Raw genomic sequence first — 14,742 nt, 5'->3', positions numbered from 1 at the left:
CGATGTCGTTTCTACCTTTTATTATTTTTTATATTATATTTTTGGTCGGGACAACTAGCAAATGCAGCACCCATACACAATTAAGCCCATTGTACTACACTTGGATTCCCTTTTAATTCTCTTTAAATCTACCCGATCTCCGAGGAAATCTGAGTAGATCTTGTCGTGCCAAGGAGCCTAGGTGGTCGCCTCTTAACACATCAGTGCCAAAGACCTCATACCTGATTCGAGCGAAGACGGAGCAGACGCATAGAAAGTAGTCCACCGTCTCATCCTTCTCTCCACATGCTGGACAGAGTACACTCTCTGAGAGGTTTCTACCTTAGAGGTTCTACGAGAGGTGCGAGAACGTGAATTTTTACAAAATTTTTTTTTTTTGGTGGGTGAGGTAGGGTTCAAACTACCTATAGCGACCGTCATCTACTGCGTCGGTGGGTGTGGCCACTAATTCGATTCCTCTTCTCCTTGGGCGGAAACCCTCTTCCCGGAACTACTTTCTATATTACATCGGTAGGGCCAATAATGCCATACATAAAGGACCAATTCTATTTACCCACGTCTGCGTCCACCATATTTGTAGCCAGCTTTCATGCTAGAGTCTCGTCTTCTTATGTATCTATCTGTGCGACTTCGCTTTGTTGCACTATGTCAAGGTCTACCTTTTTTTTCGTAGTCCGTTCTCGATGTATTTCTTTACCGCGTTCCAGCTGTCCTCGCATTCAAGCATTTTGCCGATTATGTTGCTTGGCGCGATGTCGCCAATTTGCTTCCTCAGAGCACCTATTTCCGCGAGCCCCGCCACAACTAAAAAACGTGTGTGCAGCGTCATCGCTCGGCGCTACGCCGTATATGCACTTGGGATGACCTTGCCCATGCAGTATTGGTATCTCCGGAATTGTTCGTCTTCCGAGAGGAACTGAGTTAAGAAGTAGTTTGCATCCCTGACGTTCCTTTGGACCCATTTTTCTATTGATGGAATAAATTTCACCCTCCATCTGCTACTCGGTTCAATATTCCATCGGCTTTGCCACCACATAATGGTTTGGCATCTCCGTTCTGAGATACTAGTGATGACGTGTTTATTCTTGGAGTCTCACGAATCCATTCGTTCCCGGACCATGAGGTGGAAGGGATCACAGAGACTGCAGCACCAGAGACAGTACGGTAAGTTGAAACCTCTCTGAGTGCAATACAGCTTATCTTGAGAAACACCAAATACCACATACCAACGAAGCGTTGGCCGGCGCAGTTATCATAATTTACAAAATATTATATAAGTATTAGAAGGGCATATGCATAAGTTAATGTATTTTAAGCAATGCGGTTGAGGAACAAAAATATATAAAATATAGTATGATCGCTATATACCTATTCGTAAAAAAATAGGCACATAGGGAAGAAAGCAAATTCTTCAATAGGTGAACCTTTCTAGTCTCTAACGAAAGTAACTCTTAAACACATTTAACACGTTTTGTCTGTTCGTATGCTGCACCTGTCTAGTTGAAAATTGTCAAATCAAATTGACGTACGGCGCCATTTGCAAAAATAATATAAAGCGTTTTTCAATAGGTGCGCTTCAACTTTTTTCCGATAGGGAGGGCGAACGACGCAATATTTTTTATTTTTCGCTTGTCATTTGTAAACTTCATTAGTATACATTTCATCATGGAACGCTACACACTTGAGCAACGATTGCAAATCGTGCAAATTTTTTATGAAAATAATCGTTCTGTTGCTGTTGCTGTTTTTCCAAAAAATCAACTTCAGTGATGAAGCTCACTTTTGGCTCAATGGCTTTGTCAACAAGCAAAATATGCATTACTGGGCAGAAAGCAATCCACACGTGATTCATGAGGCACCGTTGCATCCCGAAAAAATCACTGTTTGGTGCGGTTTACATGCCGGTGGCGTAATTGGCCCATATTTTTTCGTTGACGAGAACGATCGCCACGTTACTGTGAATGGAAATCGATACCGCGACATGATAAACGATTATTTTTGGCCGCAATTGAATGGTATGGACTTAGACGACATGTGGTTTCAACAGGACGGGGCCACAAGCCACACAGCACACGCTACAATTGATTTGTTGAAGAGTAAGTTCGATGAGCGCATTATTTCCAGAAATGGACCGGTCGAATGGCCGCTGCGCTCGTGTGATTTGACGCCTCTAGACTATTTTCTTTAGGGTTATGTGAAGTCATTGGTCTACAGTAACAAGTCGGCGACGATTTGTGAGCTCAGAGCCAATATTGAACGCGAAATTGCTGGAATTTCCGCCGATTTATGCAAAAGAGTGGTCGAAAATTGGGTTGAACGATTGGACTTCGTAAAACGTGCACGCGGTGGTCATGCAAAAGAAATCGAATTTCATACTTAAATGTATATGTTCAAACTCGAAAATAAAAAAAAAAATAGTTAAAAAAGTCAAACCGTTTGTGTTTTATTCAAAAAAAATTGAAGCGCTCTTACTGAAAAACGCTTTACCTTCTGATGGGGTGACTAATTTTGTGCCACCTTGTATGTTATGTGAAGTACTCGGCCGCCGTGGCCGAATGAGTTTGTGCGTGACTACCATTCAGAATTCAGAGAGAGAACGCCGGTTCGAATCTCGGTGAAAGATCAAAATTAAGAAAACGTTTTTTCTAATAGCGGTCACCCCTCGGCAGGCAATGGCAAACCTCCGAGTGTATTTCTGCCATGAAAAAGCTCCTCATAAAAATATCTGCTGTTTGGAGTCGGCTTGAAACTGTAGGTCCCTCCATTTGTGGAACAACATCAAGACGCACACCACAAATAGGAGGAGGAGCTCGGCCAAACACCCAAAAAGGGTGTATGTGCCAATTATATATAACGGGTGATTTTTTAGCTATTATCTTTTTAAACAGTTGGTTTAAACAGCTGACGCACGTTTCGTGTTTGGTTTCACTGTCAAACATCTTCAGTTTGGTCTATAATTTAACCATGAATCGAAACAAACGATCGGTCCAAATAAGTGCTAGTTAATGCCGCGAAGCATAACATTAAGTGAATCTACCTTTGAAGGTTTTGAAAGCGTCCTAATCACAAACGACAATCACGCTAAAAAGTGCATTCAGAACCGAATAGTTGCTACAAATAAAACATACTTTGACCAAATACATCTACGAGTACTTAAATCGAAGATACTATTTAGGACTTGTGTGGCTTGGAAGAGCGGTCCATGGCCGCATCCGAAGAATAATCTCTCAGAGTCTTTGAGCGAAAGATACTCAGGAGGATATATGACCTCAGGTTAAACGAAATAGGTGATTACCTAATATCATACAAACCAACCATGCATGGCGAGAACATTGTCAAATTCATCCAAAGCGCAAAGGCTAATGGAAAGCACGCCTGCCCAAAACCTAATAATGCAGGAAAAGCTAATGATAATGAGAAGTAGAGGTCACCCCCGTAGGCAATCAATGGACTGCATAGAAGAAGACCTACGAACGCTCGAAGTAACCAACTGGAAATATCTAGCAAGAGACAGAGAGGCCTGGATGAGTATTGCAGAGAAGGCTAAAACCCACCCCGAATTGTAACGCTAATTGGTGATGATGATAATAGTGAAATATAATGAGTAGAATTCCTAAAGTTTTTCTTATTATTATTGGGTTGGGGAATAAGTTCGTAGCATTTTTACCGAAGACTTTTATTTAAACAAAAACCAATAATTATATCAATAAGTTCATCAGTTATATATTCCCCGCTGCTGTTTACAACCTCTTCCCACCTCTCGACCAATTTGTTGATGCCATTCCGCCAAAATCGCCTGATCTGGTGTCAAAGAAGTAGTTGATACAGTTTTTAAGGACCTCTTTGTAAACGAAGCTAAAGCCCTTCAGATGGTAATCGGTCGGTGGAAGATCCGGAAAATACTGCGGATGCTGAATGACCTCCCATTTGAGCTTTTGAAGTGCGGCTTTGACGACTTGTGCACCATGAGACATGGCGTTGTCGTGAAGGAGTATAGTTTGACTATGTCGATGGGGTCTTTTTAGTCGAATAGCCTCATTCACGCGATGTAACTGGGCAATGCAGAGTTTTTTGTTAACTGAGGCATTCTTTTCGAGCATTTCCCAACGCACCATGCCCTCCCAGTCGCACCAAACACACATTATGACCTTCTTTGGATAAAGATCCGGCTTGACTCTCGGCCTAGGCGTATCTCCAGGAGCCACTCCCTTCTTTGCTTCATATTGATGTATAGGCACCATTTCTCATTTCCCGTGAAGGTTCGAGCAACAGATGGCGGGCGAGATGCTAAGAAGCAATTTGGAGGAGACTTTTTTGTTTCTTTGTTTTTGGGTTGAGCTTGTGAGGCACTTAGGCTCCCAATTTTTTGGGAAATCCCGTTGGATGAAGGTGGTTGAAAAAAGTCTTATGATCGCAGCACATTTTTTCCGCCAACTTACGACTGGTTTGGCAATCGTTTTCCTTCAAAGTGATTTGAGACGTTCTTCATCGAATTCAGAAGGCCTTCCGCTGCGGAACGTATCACTGACATCAAAGTTGCTATTTTTGTAGATACTTTGCAAGCCATTTCTTACCTATGACACCTTTTTCATACCCTTCGGAAATGTCGCGTACTATTTCGGCGGCCTCGCCAGCTTTTTGATCTCGATGAAAAGCAAAGAAGAACAGGTGTCGAAAATAATAAATAAATAAATAACTCAAAAATACAATTAACATAGTTGCGTAGAACAGAAAGAGTTTCATTGAATGAATATTTCCCCTTTACCAAACAGCAAACATATCGTTGAAGAATAAAAGGAAATTTAAAAAAGCTATGAACTTATTCCCAAACCCTATAAATACATTAATGTTTTTCATATATTTTTTATTTATTTGGAAGTGCATAGTGAAAATTTGGTTTAACGTTTTTAATTTTACGCTATTTTAAGCGGTGAGTTGCGAGCAAAATAAATATCAAAAATTCAATTTCTCGTACCTACAACTCACATACAAAGAATTTCGTACAAAAACATATACATATACATATGTACATATAATATTTTGGGTATTAGTAGATAAAAGCTCGATTGCATTTTAAAGCACTGAAGGATCAGAATTGCTAATAGAATACCTCAGTCACCGAAACAAAGTCGGTTATATCTTTTAAGAACAAATTGGCCCGTTCAAATGTGCATACATACACCTGAGAGCTTAACTACTAAATATGAAATATGATCAAGTTGGCACTTACTTGTGTATGCATGTAAATGTGTGTGTACATAAGCAGATTTTTGTCATATCTCTTAATGCGATGTGGTTAAAGAACGAAACTACTCTGCAAAATTCGTGCACATACGAGTACGTATCTACATATATATGTGCATTATCCTTTATAAAGTAAAAGCAAGTAGGGAAGTACTAAATTCACTCCGGACCGAATTTTACATACTCATCCACATTTTAGCTTTTAATCAAACAAACGCAAAGATAAATAGAATTAGAGAATCAGAAATAGCATTCCAAATACTATCATGGCAGCTATGCACGAACTATTCATGTTTGGAAATACCCAATTATTTTTCCTGTCTGCTGGCATCGTAGAATATTTTAAATAGAGAATAAATTTTTTTTCTCTAGGTTTACATATCAACATAAATTTCAATCCAATTCTAAATATTTTCCATGAATTTAAATCATTGCTAATTATAATTTTCTTAATACAGATTTTAAGGCTGAGCACTTCACAATGCCGTGAGTCCAGATTTCCAATAGGGAAAATATTTGTCAGTATTTGTTTATAGATTTTGAAATTCTAGCGACCAGAAGCAAAGTGAAGATACATTGCTTTTGTGGTTTTTGCTTTATTACTGCTAACTATTCCATATGATATTGGGGAAAACATGATTCCTATAAAGCGCTAGTTCATTTCAGTCATTGTTTTTCAACAAAATTACTTCCAAAACTTTAGTACTACATTAGTCAACTGAGCTCTTGCCATGGATATTTCATTAGAGTTTATTAATTTTGTATGAGAGGAGGTCATGGCTATCGACCGGCTTCACTCATTTGCAATACGAACCTACGTTGAGAATCGCAGAAATATTTCAACTATTTCTCGGATTATAGCTTGTAGCATCAGACGAAGGAACGGAAATTTAGTCTGAACATATAAAAGTTCTAATAACCTTGAGCACAGGTGTGCGCGATAATATAAAGGGTTCGTGGTTTTATTCGAACCCAATAATATTTATGTCTTATCTAAATGACGTGGAGCGCATTCCGTTTGCCAATTTTGGGCGGGTTTTATTAAGTCGTTGTTGAGATACACGCATCTATCAAAAACCGTGGGAGCAATCAGACTGAAAAGCAAAGACTACAAAGGAACTTAGGAACTAAGGATTCATCCCCTGGACGACTGATCAATGCGCACCTCTGCTTAATCCGAGCAGAACATTCGCCACTCACATTCCATCAAGGCAAGAGTGGGCGAAGTGCACTGCTTGGAGGCAAAGGCTTGTAAATCTGTTCAGGGATGGCTCAAAATTGGATGGAAGGATTGGTGGTGGAGTATTCTGCATGGAGCTCTCAATCAGACTCAATTATAGGTTCCCGGACCATTGCAATGTATTCCAAGCAGAGGTAGCGGCAATTAAAGAAGCAGCTGATTGGCTGCTCACTCGTGTAATAACTACCATAGAGGCTAATCTCTACTCCGACAGCCAAGCGGTAGCCAGGGCGCTGTTTGTCTTCCCTTTCGATAGCATCCGAATTCTTGAATATAAGGCTCATCCGGGTGCCTGGTTATAGCGAAACTGCGAGGCAGATGAAACGAGAGGATTATTCAAATCCCGTTGACTACCGGTCTGCTCAACTCAGCGAGCGCTGGCTTAGTACACAAACTTGTATACTAAGTCGCGAAATCTTTCTGGCCATGAGTAGATCGGAGGCGATCGAGGAATCTCCTGAAGTTAACAAAATCTCAGCACTCGAATTTCGTAGGTAGCCTTACTGGACATTCGCAGCGAGATGTACAAGCTAGGAGACTCGGCACTATTGGAGTACTTTCTGCGTAAGTTATATGGAGGATGAGGTGGACTCATCTCAGCACTTTATCCAAATGTATATATGTAAATATCAAAGTATATTAACTGTGTATAGGTATATTCCCACTAAGACGAATATGGTACTTTGGAAATTTGTACTGTACAAACTGTACTTAATATTCTTGAACGACGGAATATAAAGACTCCAAAGTTTACCAAAAGGCGTCCCAATCAATCAGATGCGCGAGCAGTGACTCATCAAGTAACTGAAACAACAAAAAAAGCCCCACAAAAGATTTAAAAGCCCATCAGAAAGTGTACAGCTTGCAAAACGCTGAAAAAATCGTGTTGGAGGCCGCCATCAAGCCATAAAAGGCAGCATTATCTGACAAAAATACGAAAGTGAGGTGGAGATTCTGTAAAAAGCACAAACACTGGAGTGCTTGAAGACTGGAAAGGGTGATATAGTCTGATGAGACCCGTATTAAGCGTTGCTACTGCCACCGACCGCATGAAAAGCTGCAAAAGCATCAAATAAACCCCAGACTCAGTTGTAAAGAAGCAACGCTTATTTTGAGTTCGCATCTTCATCGGTCGTTATAATGGTTTCAATGTACAGGCAATTCACCACAGCGCGAAAAATTTAAAATGTGAAGCGACTGATTAAAAATAGCCGTCGAAATTATTCGGCGCTGATCACCTGAATGAGGCATAGCCAGAGAGTAAGCCCGTCTGTTTTTTTTTTTTTTTTTGTTTTTTTGATTGGTGTTGGGTTATAATGATATAAGGTTTGATGACGCAAGGATGGAGGCCGAACGACGGTATACAACTTCATGAGTTTATTAATTCGGCTTTGCAAATGTTGCGCAGAAATCCGACTGTTGGTCAATCCAAAAGCGAAATTTCAGAAGTTGCAAAATCGCCTCTATCTCTTTTTCATTTAGTCATCTTCTGCACAAGTCCTCACTCAATAATAAAAATTCAACTATTAGCTGCGCAGCTAAGTTCTCGCTTTTTTTTTATGAAAATACAACTTTATTCTGAAAAAATGGTTACAAGTGAATCATTGAAAGTATTACCCATCGCTGGCTACTTATTTTTCCCATCTTTCTGGTAGATCTCGTATACAGTCGCCGTAAAACTGTTCAACTTTTGAGGCTATCCCCGGATCAAGCCACTTTTCGATGTCTTCATATGAATGAAACTGCTGCTCAGCTAGACCATGGGCCATCGCTCGGAACAGGCGATAATCGGAGGGCGGAATATCTGGAGAATATGGCGGGTGGAGCAGGATTTCCCATTTGAGTGTTCCCAGGTAGGTTTTAACGGGTTTGGCAACGTGAGGCCGAGCGTTGTCATTCTGTATAATCACTTTTTCATGCCTCTCCGCGTATTGCGGCCGCTTCTCGCGCAGTGCTCGGCTCAATCACATCAATTGAAGTCGATACCGATCCCCAGTGTAGGTTTCGCTTGGTTTTAACAGTTCATAATAAATAACACCAACTTAGTCCCACCAAATATATAGCATAACTTTCGGAGTGTGAATATTCGGCTGAGGCGACGACGTAGAAGCATGACCGGGCAGTCCCCATTACTTTCTTTTCCCCTGTTTCTGAATCATTCCCAGAGCATCAAATCTCTTGAAAATGGATTGGCGGGTAACTTCTAATACTGAAGCAAGCTCTTCTTGCGTTTGACACGGATCCTCATTAAGCAATACCTCCAATTCAGCGTCTTCGAAGGTTTTTGACCTTTCTTTCGGCTCGTTGTTTCACTTAAAGCACCATCGCCATAAACTTTTTGTAGCTCTCGACGCGCTTCACATCCCGTTTTTTTCGGCACAAAATCAGACATTTTCACAAAACCAACAGCATAGGATACCAAAACAAAATCACTAATGTGTCGAAGCAGTTCATTGACCATATGTCTTAGCTTGGTTTATGACGTTTAGGTTATGTTATAATCGATTAGCATACACTGCTGGTGGCATCTATTGATAAACAGCGAGAACCTAGTTACACCTAATAAATTCAAAATACAGCCAGAATCAATTTGATATCTCACAGCGTTTTGGCTTTTATTTAAATTTCTTTTCCCATCGTTCTTATTTGGACATCCTCTATGTTTATTTTAAGTATCCATTTTTAGAAATTAGTTAAATTTGTTTAATTTTTTGACCGAAATGAATCTCACTCTTCTTTTGGTGAAAATACTACTTAGTAATTAATTAAATCGAAAATGTAACCCCAACATCTGTTAAATGAAAAAAAAAGCGTGAATTACAAAAACAATCCATTCAGACAGTGCCCAACTTAGATAACTTAGGGTTGACAATCACGTTCCAAACACTAATTAGATTTGCTGCAAAAAAGCTTGTCACTTTCATTAAACTCATAAATCACGTAGACGAAGTAAGATTCCAACTCCTCTAAGGAAAACTGTCACTTAGCCGTGTTAATTAGATGCAAATATTTGTTCGAAAATATTGTGACAAGAAACAAAAAAATTAGCTCAAAATACTTAAGTGCGAAAACAAAAATACAGAAATATGAAATTTAAGCAAAATTATGGCATCTAAGAACAAAACCAAAACGCAGGGACGAAATGATACTCACGCTACTGTAAATATTCATTAAAAGTAAAATAAAACAGGACGCCATAGTATAGCGGAGTTGATGGCAAGAAAACCTCTCGGAGTATGAAAAAAAGCAATGTTTCAGCATGAAATGGGGAAAATTAGAAACGCAAAAAAATTATAATACAAGTATAATAGAAAAATGTTTAGGTTTTCTTTTGCATCCACTCAACAAAGTCAAAATATTCGCCTCGCACCTAACTTAGCGAAAGATTACGCTACTAATGATGCTATCAGCAAAGGGGTCGTGCTGCTGGCAATTCAAGGAGTTATTTGCTTAGCGCGAATAGAAAAAGCGGGTTAAGGATATGCTAAACGCGTATTCTGCAAGCAAAAGCATACACCAAACAAAAACAATGAAAAGGCTTAAGCGCCGGTTAAGCTTTGCAGCATAGGAGTAAAAGTAGAAATTTAAATAAATGAAGTACAATAAAAACAAAATGAATGGCAATGCTATGTTCTCAGGTATATTGCGGATAGTCTGCAATAATTTGAACATCGCGGAGTCAAGGTAGAATTCCTTGTAGAATAAAATGCAAACAAAATGAATAATTAATGTTTAAGTAGAAGCGTTACAATGCTGGAAATAGCATGAATAGCTTATGTGTTTGATAGCTGGTGTGTTTGATTACTTATTATCATATTGAATTGATGCATTCGTCTCGCTGGACCTGTGGTTAAAATATTCTTACGACGAAAATATAAGAAGCTAACCATACTTGACATGCAGGGTGCATAGGGTAGTTGAGGACGTGCATATATGCGACAATAACTTCCTGAAACCATTATTTTTCTTGTTGCACTTTTTCAGACATGGAGTACTAGAGTACTACGGAGACATGGAGTACTACGACTTAACTCAAGAAATGAAGAGACTTACAGTGATACACGTTTTAGGTACAAATCACACCGATTAAAGAAATTTACAATTTTCTTAAGAGCGCCCATTCATTCGTTCATAAGATTCGCCGTGATGCAGAATTTGCAAAACGCAAAAAATATGACACATGTTTTGTCATTCAACAAGTGCAAGTTATGATTGACGAGGATCATTAAAAATCAATGTTTCTGAGAGTGTTATCCATCGAGCAGTTCATGAAGGTCTGCGGTATAAATTCTATGTTATGCGCTGAAGACAGTTTATGTCGGGGCTAATCGGCTATGCAAAGTGACATTGCTCAATACCAGCAGCGTCGTCAGAATTGGGAAGGGCGTCTCCAAACCGTTGCATACCAAACGAGTTTTCAGACAGGGTGATTCGCTGTCGTGCAGTTAACCCTGAATCTAGAAAAGATCCTGCGAGCCATAGCCAGGCACAATTTTTTATAAGACCGTACAATTGTTGGCATATGCCGTGCGTTTAGTTCTGTCTTTTCCAAACTGGAAAGTGATCGCACTCGCATATCGGCACCAACGTCTCTGTTGACACTTATAATTTCAAGATTGTAAGAGATCTCGTTTATTTAGGAACCAACAATAACACCGAGAGAGTCTCTCTTGCCAACAATTGATACTTTGTAGGCAATTGAGTAGTAAAGTCCTCTCTCGACGAATAAGACTAACACTCTTTATGCTCTATCATACGCCACAGAAGATTGGACGATGACAACATTCGATGAAGCGTCCCTTGGAGTGTTTGAGAGAAATATTCTGGCGACTGGCGACTGGCGTGCTTTTTTATACTCGGCCAAAATGGCGTAAACGGGAACAGCGAGTTTTCCGGTTAAACAACGTTAAACATGGTGTCATGCCATAACACTTCTTTATTCAAGGATTCGCGTGAATTCTGCTTCATATATCGAGGTTCTAAAGGCAGTAAGCAAAAGGCGGCCGCTGTCGCCGAATGGGCTGGTGCGAGATTACCATTCGGAATTCACAGAGAGAACTTCGATTCGAATCTCGGTGAAACACAAACATTAAGAAAAAGATTTTTCTAATAGCGGTCGCCCCTCGGCCGGCAATGGCAAACCTTCGAGTGTATTTCTGCCATAACAAAGCTCCTCATAAAAATATCTGCCCGTTCGGAGTCGGCTTGAAACTGTAGGTCCCTCCATTTGTGGAACAACATCAAGACGCTCACCACAAATAGGAGAAGGAGCTCGGCCAAACACCCGAAAAGGGTGTACGCGCCAATTATATATATATATATATATATAAAGGCAGTAGAGAAATCGTGTAGTAATAGTGTGCGTGGTGACAGTCAAGACTCTGCTCTCTGCTCCTTCACACAAAGCGATGGCGACACCTGGTTGGATAGCTGAAAATTTCTATAACCACAGAACATCGTACTTATGGTCGCCCAATTCCCCTGATCTTAGTCCCGTGGATTACTACGTATGGGGCGTAGTTGAGCGTGAAACAAACAAAGTTCATCACTTCTTGAATTGCATACACCTCCGCTTGAAACACAGATGCATGCATTCCAAGAGCAAAGTGCAGTTTTGTCCCGCTGGATTCCACGTAGACCCCAGAGCCGGAGCCATGCTCGGTCCTGGAGCCATCCGTAAAAATGTAAAAACAGTGTTTGCCGGGCTCATTTTCTGAGTTTGACCACAACTGAGCCTCTGGCAGCACTACACTGTATCTCTTTTAAAGTACGACTCATGATGGCATGGAGGCAAGGTGCATGTAGAGAATCGTTGGATCGAAGTCCATGCCTACTCTGTTTTCCAATACCGGACAGAGGCCGTAGCAGTTTCCATTGGGTTTCAGCCTGCAGATGCCTTTCAAGACCACTCCTCGGATGAAAGCGGCAAGTGGTGTCAAACCAATCAGAACATCTAATGCCGGGCCTGAAGTAGTCGGAAAAGCTCGAGTACAACAGATGGCCCCAGTGCGTTGTAGTCTCGATAAGGTTCTCCTGACTCCCACGAGGGAGAATCTACTCATCCAGACCACTGATGCATAGGAGATAATAGTGATAGATCCATAGGACCTTGCTAGGAGAAAGAACCCACGTTTTCCCAAAGACACCTATGCACTGCCAGAAGGCTGTCAGATATTTAATTTCTTTGAATAGCTGGATTGTGACTCCTTAGGCAGAACGAGTCCATCAAGTTTCCTCCTTCTGGTAAAGAGGACAATACCAGTTTTGGCGGTATTTGTCGATAGCCCATTCGCACAGCTCCAAGTGTCAATCATATCCAAACATTTCTGCACTTTTCTACAGATGTTCATAAGTGAAGGACCCGTTATCAAACAGGCAACGTCGTCCGCATATGCTTGTTTGTGGACTCCAACACCATTTAAGGTGGTGAGTAGAGGATCGATCACTATGCACCAGAGCAATGGAGACAGCACACCACCTTGGGGCAAACTCTATTAACCCCGGTCGACACCAGCAAATCCTCCTCCGCCCGCAGCGTGACGATTCTTTTGGCTAGCATTGAACGAATCCAATTCACCAGCACCCGGTCTACACCATGTCTGCTGGCAGAGCTGCGCATACTGACGAAAGTGGCATTATCAGAAGCCCCCTCTATTTCCAAAAAGAATCCCAAAGCGTAGTCCCTTCTGTCGATGGCCTGCTCTATCCTAGCAACAAGGTTTTGCAGTGCCAACTCGCAGGATTTTCCGCTTTGATAGGCATGCTGAAATGGAGAGATTGGGTAAACCTTCAGCGACTTCTGACGCATATGCAAATCCACTAGCCGTTCGAGACTTTTCAGCATGAAAGAGGTCATGCTGATAGGTCTCTAGCTTTTGGGGCTGGTGTAGTCATCTCTCCCAACCTTAGGGATGAAAGCGACCCTCACCATCCTCCACGAGCGTGATATATAAGCTTGACGCATGCAGTGAAGATTTTCTTCAGGGCTGCAGTCACTGACTCTATGCCTTCCTTCAGCATGGCGGGATAAGTGCCATCTGGTCCGAGGAACTTGTAGCTGCCAAAAGATTCGACGGCGAATCGAATGGCGGCTTCATTCACCACAAATCTGGCAACGTCACCTTACTGGTCGCTGCCTTATTGTTCGCATGGTTCAAAATTGAAAACAAGCGGCAGAAAGTAGAAATGAGGCTTACGTGCCAACCAGATGTGTTCGATTTAAGCACACCCAGAAAGCCGTTTCTAAAGCTTTTTTTATCGAGTAGGCAGCTAATGATTCGATCGGGAGCAAATATCTAAAACTCTAAGTGACGAGGCAGTGATTTTTTAAAATAAACTTATGACTGAGGGTAAACTTCGTTAAGAATTCAAATTGGTCTTACCCCGCTAGGATCGAGAATCACTTGACTTCCTAAATTCAACTCAAACAAAATAATCAGATAAACAGTAATTGCTGCACCATCACAAATGCCAATTGAGAACATAACACACTATATAAACACTATAAGCTTTTGACGCTTCACTACTCATTCCGTCAAACCAAACTATCTAAACTTATGCTTGAATGGCAGCACTAAGAGCTCCCAGTTAATCGTCGGACAAATTTAGCGTTTATAAACTTTCCCGACGAGTGCTTATTAGTTTCTCAGAAGCAAAATGTATTTAAGAATTTCAAACGCATACGAGGTGTGGCCTTTAAATATTCGGACTAATGTTATTATATAGTAGAAGTACACATCTGAAAAACGCCACCCATCGCCAAAAGTTTAGCGTAAAGCCTTTTCTTTCGAATTCGCCATCTCTTGCTTCTGTAAAAAAAATCAGTATATTGATGTCCTTTATTTGAAAGGAGTCGTGTATTTGCAGGAAAAATGTTAATAAATAAATAAATAAATAATAAAAAAATCATGTATGTAAATTATCACTTGCAACTTTTAAAGACTACTTCTGAAACTTTTGACAAAAGAGATTCACTCTTGAGAGATTCACTGATGATTCTTATTAGACTTGCCGCGTAGATTACCAATTTGTGAGACTCTTGGCTCAATTTTGAAAAAATCAGAGTTTTACCAATATGTCACCCTGAAATAGCTGGCGTAAGCTCGATAATGGCTTAAACAAAAGTATGAACAAGATAACGTACTGGGTTATTCCACATTGTCCGTCAATGGATTTCTATGTAGGCAAATCAACCTTATTTGCTAGATCTTGACCAGTGCGACTTCCATACAAAGATTAAAGGTAAAAAGCATGGTAAA

At 40.6% G+C, this 14,742-nt stretch overlaps 1 protein-coding gene across 1 annotated transcript in view; it reads left to right on the top strand.

Moving 5' to 3' along the window:
* The window catches only part of LOC129241916 (kin of IRRE-like protein 3), a 46,876-nt gene that overhangs the window by 22,278 nt on the left and 9,856 nt on the right, over positions 1-14,742 (top strand). The window lies entirely within an intron of this gene.

This window comes from Anastrepha obliqua, chromosome 3 (genome assembly GCF_027943255.1).
Source record: "Anastrepha obliqua isolate idAnaObli1 chromosome 3, idAnaObli1_1.0, whole genome shotgun sequence".
Taxonomy (NCBI): domain Eukaryota; kingdom Metazoa; phylum Arthropoda; class Insecta; order Diptera; family Tephritidae; genus Anastrepha; species Anastrepha obliqua.
The sequence above is the reverse complement of the archived record's forward strand: the minus strand, read 5'-3'. Positions and strand labels throughout refer to the sequence as shown.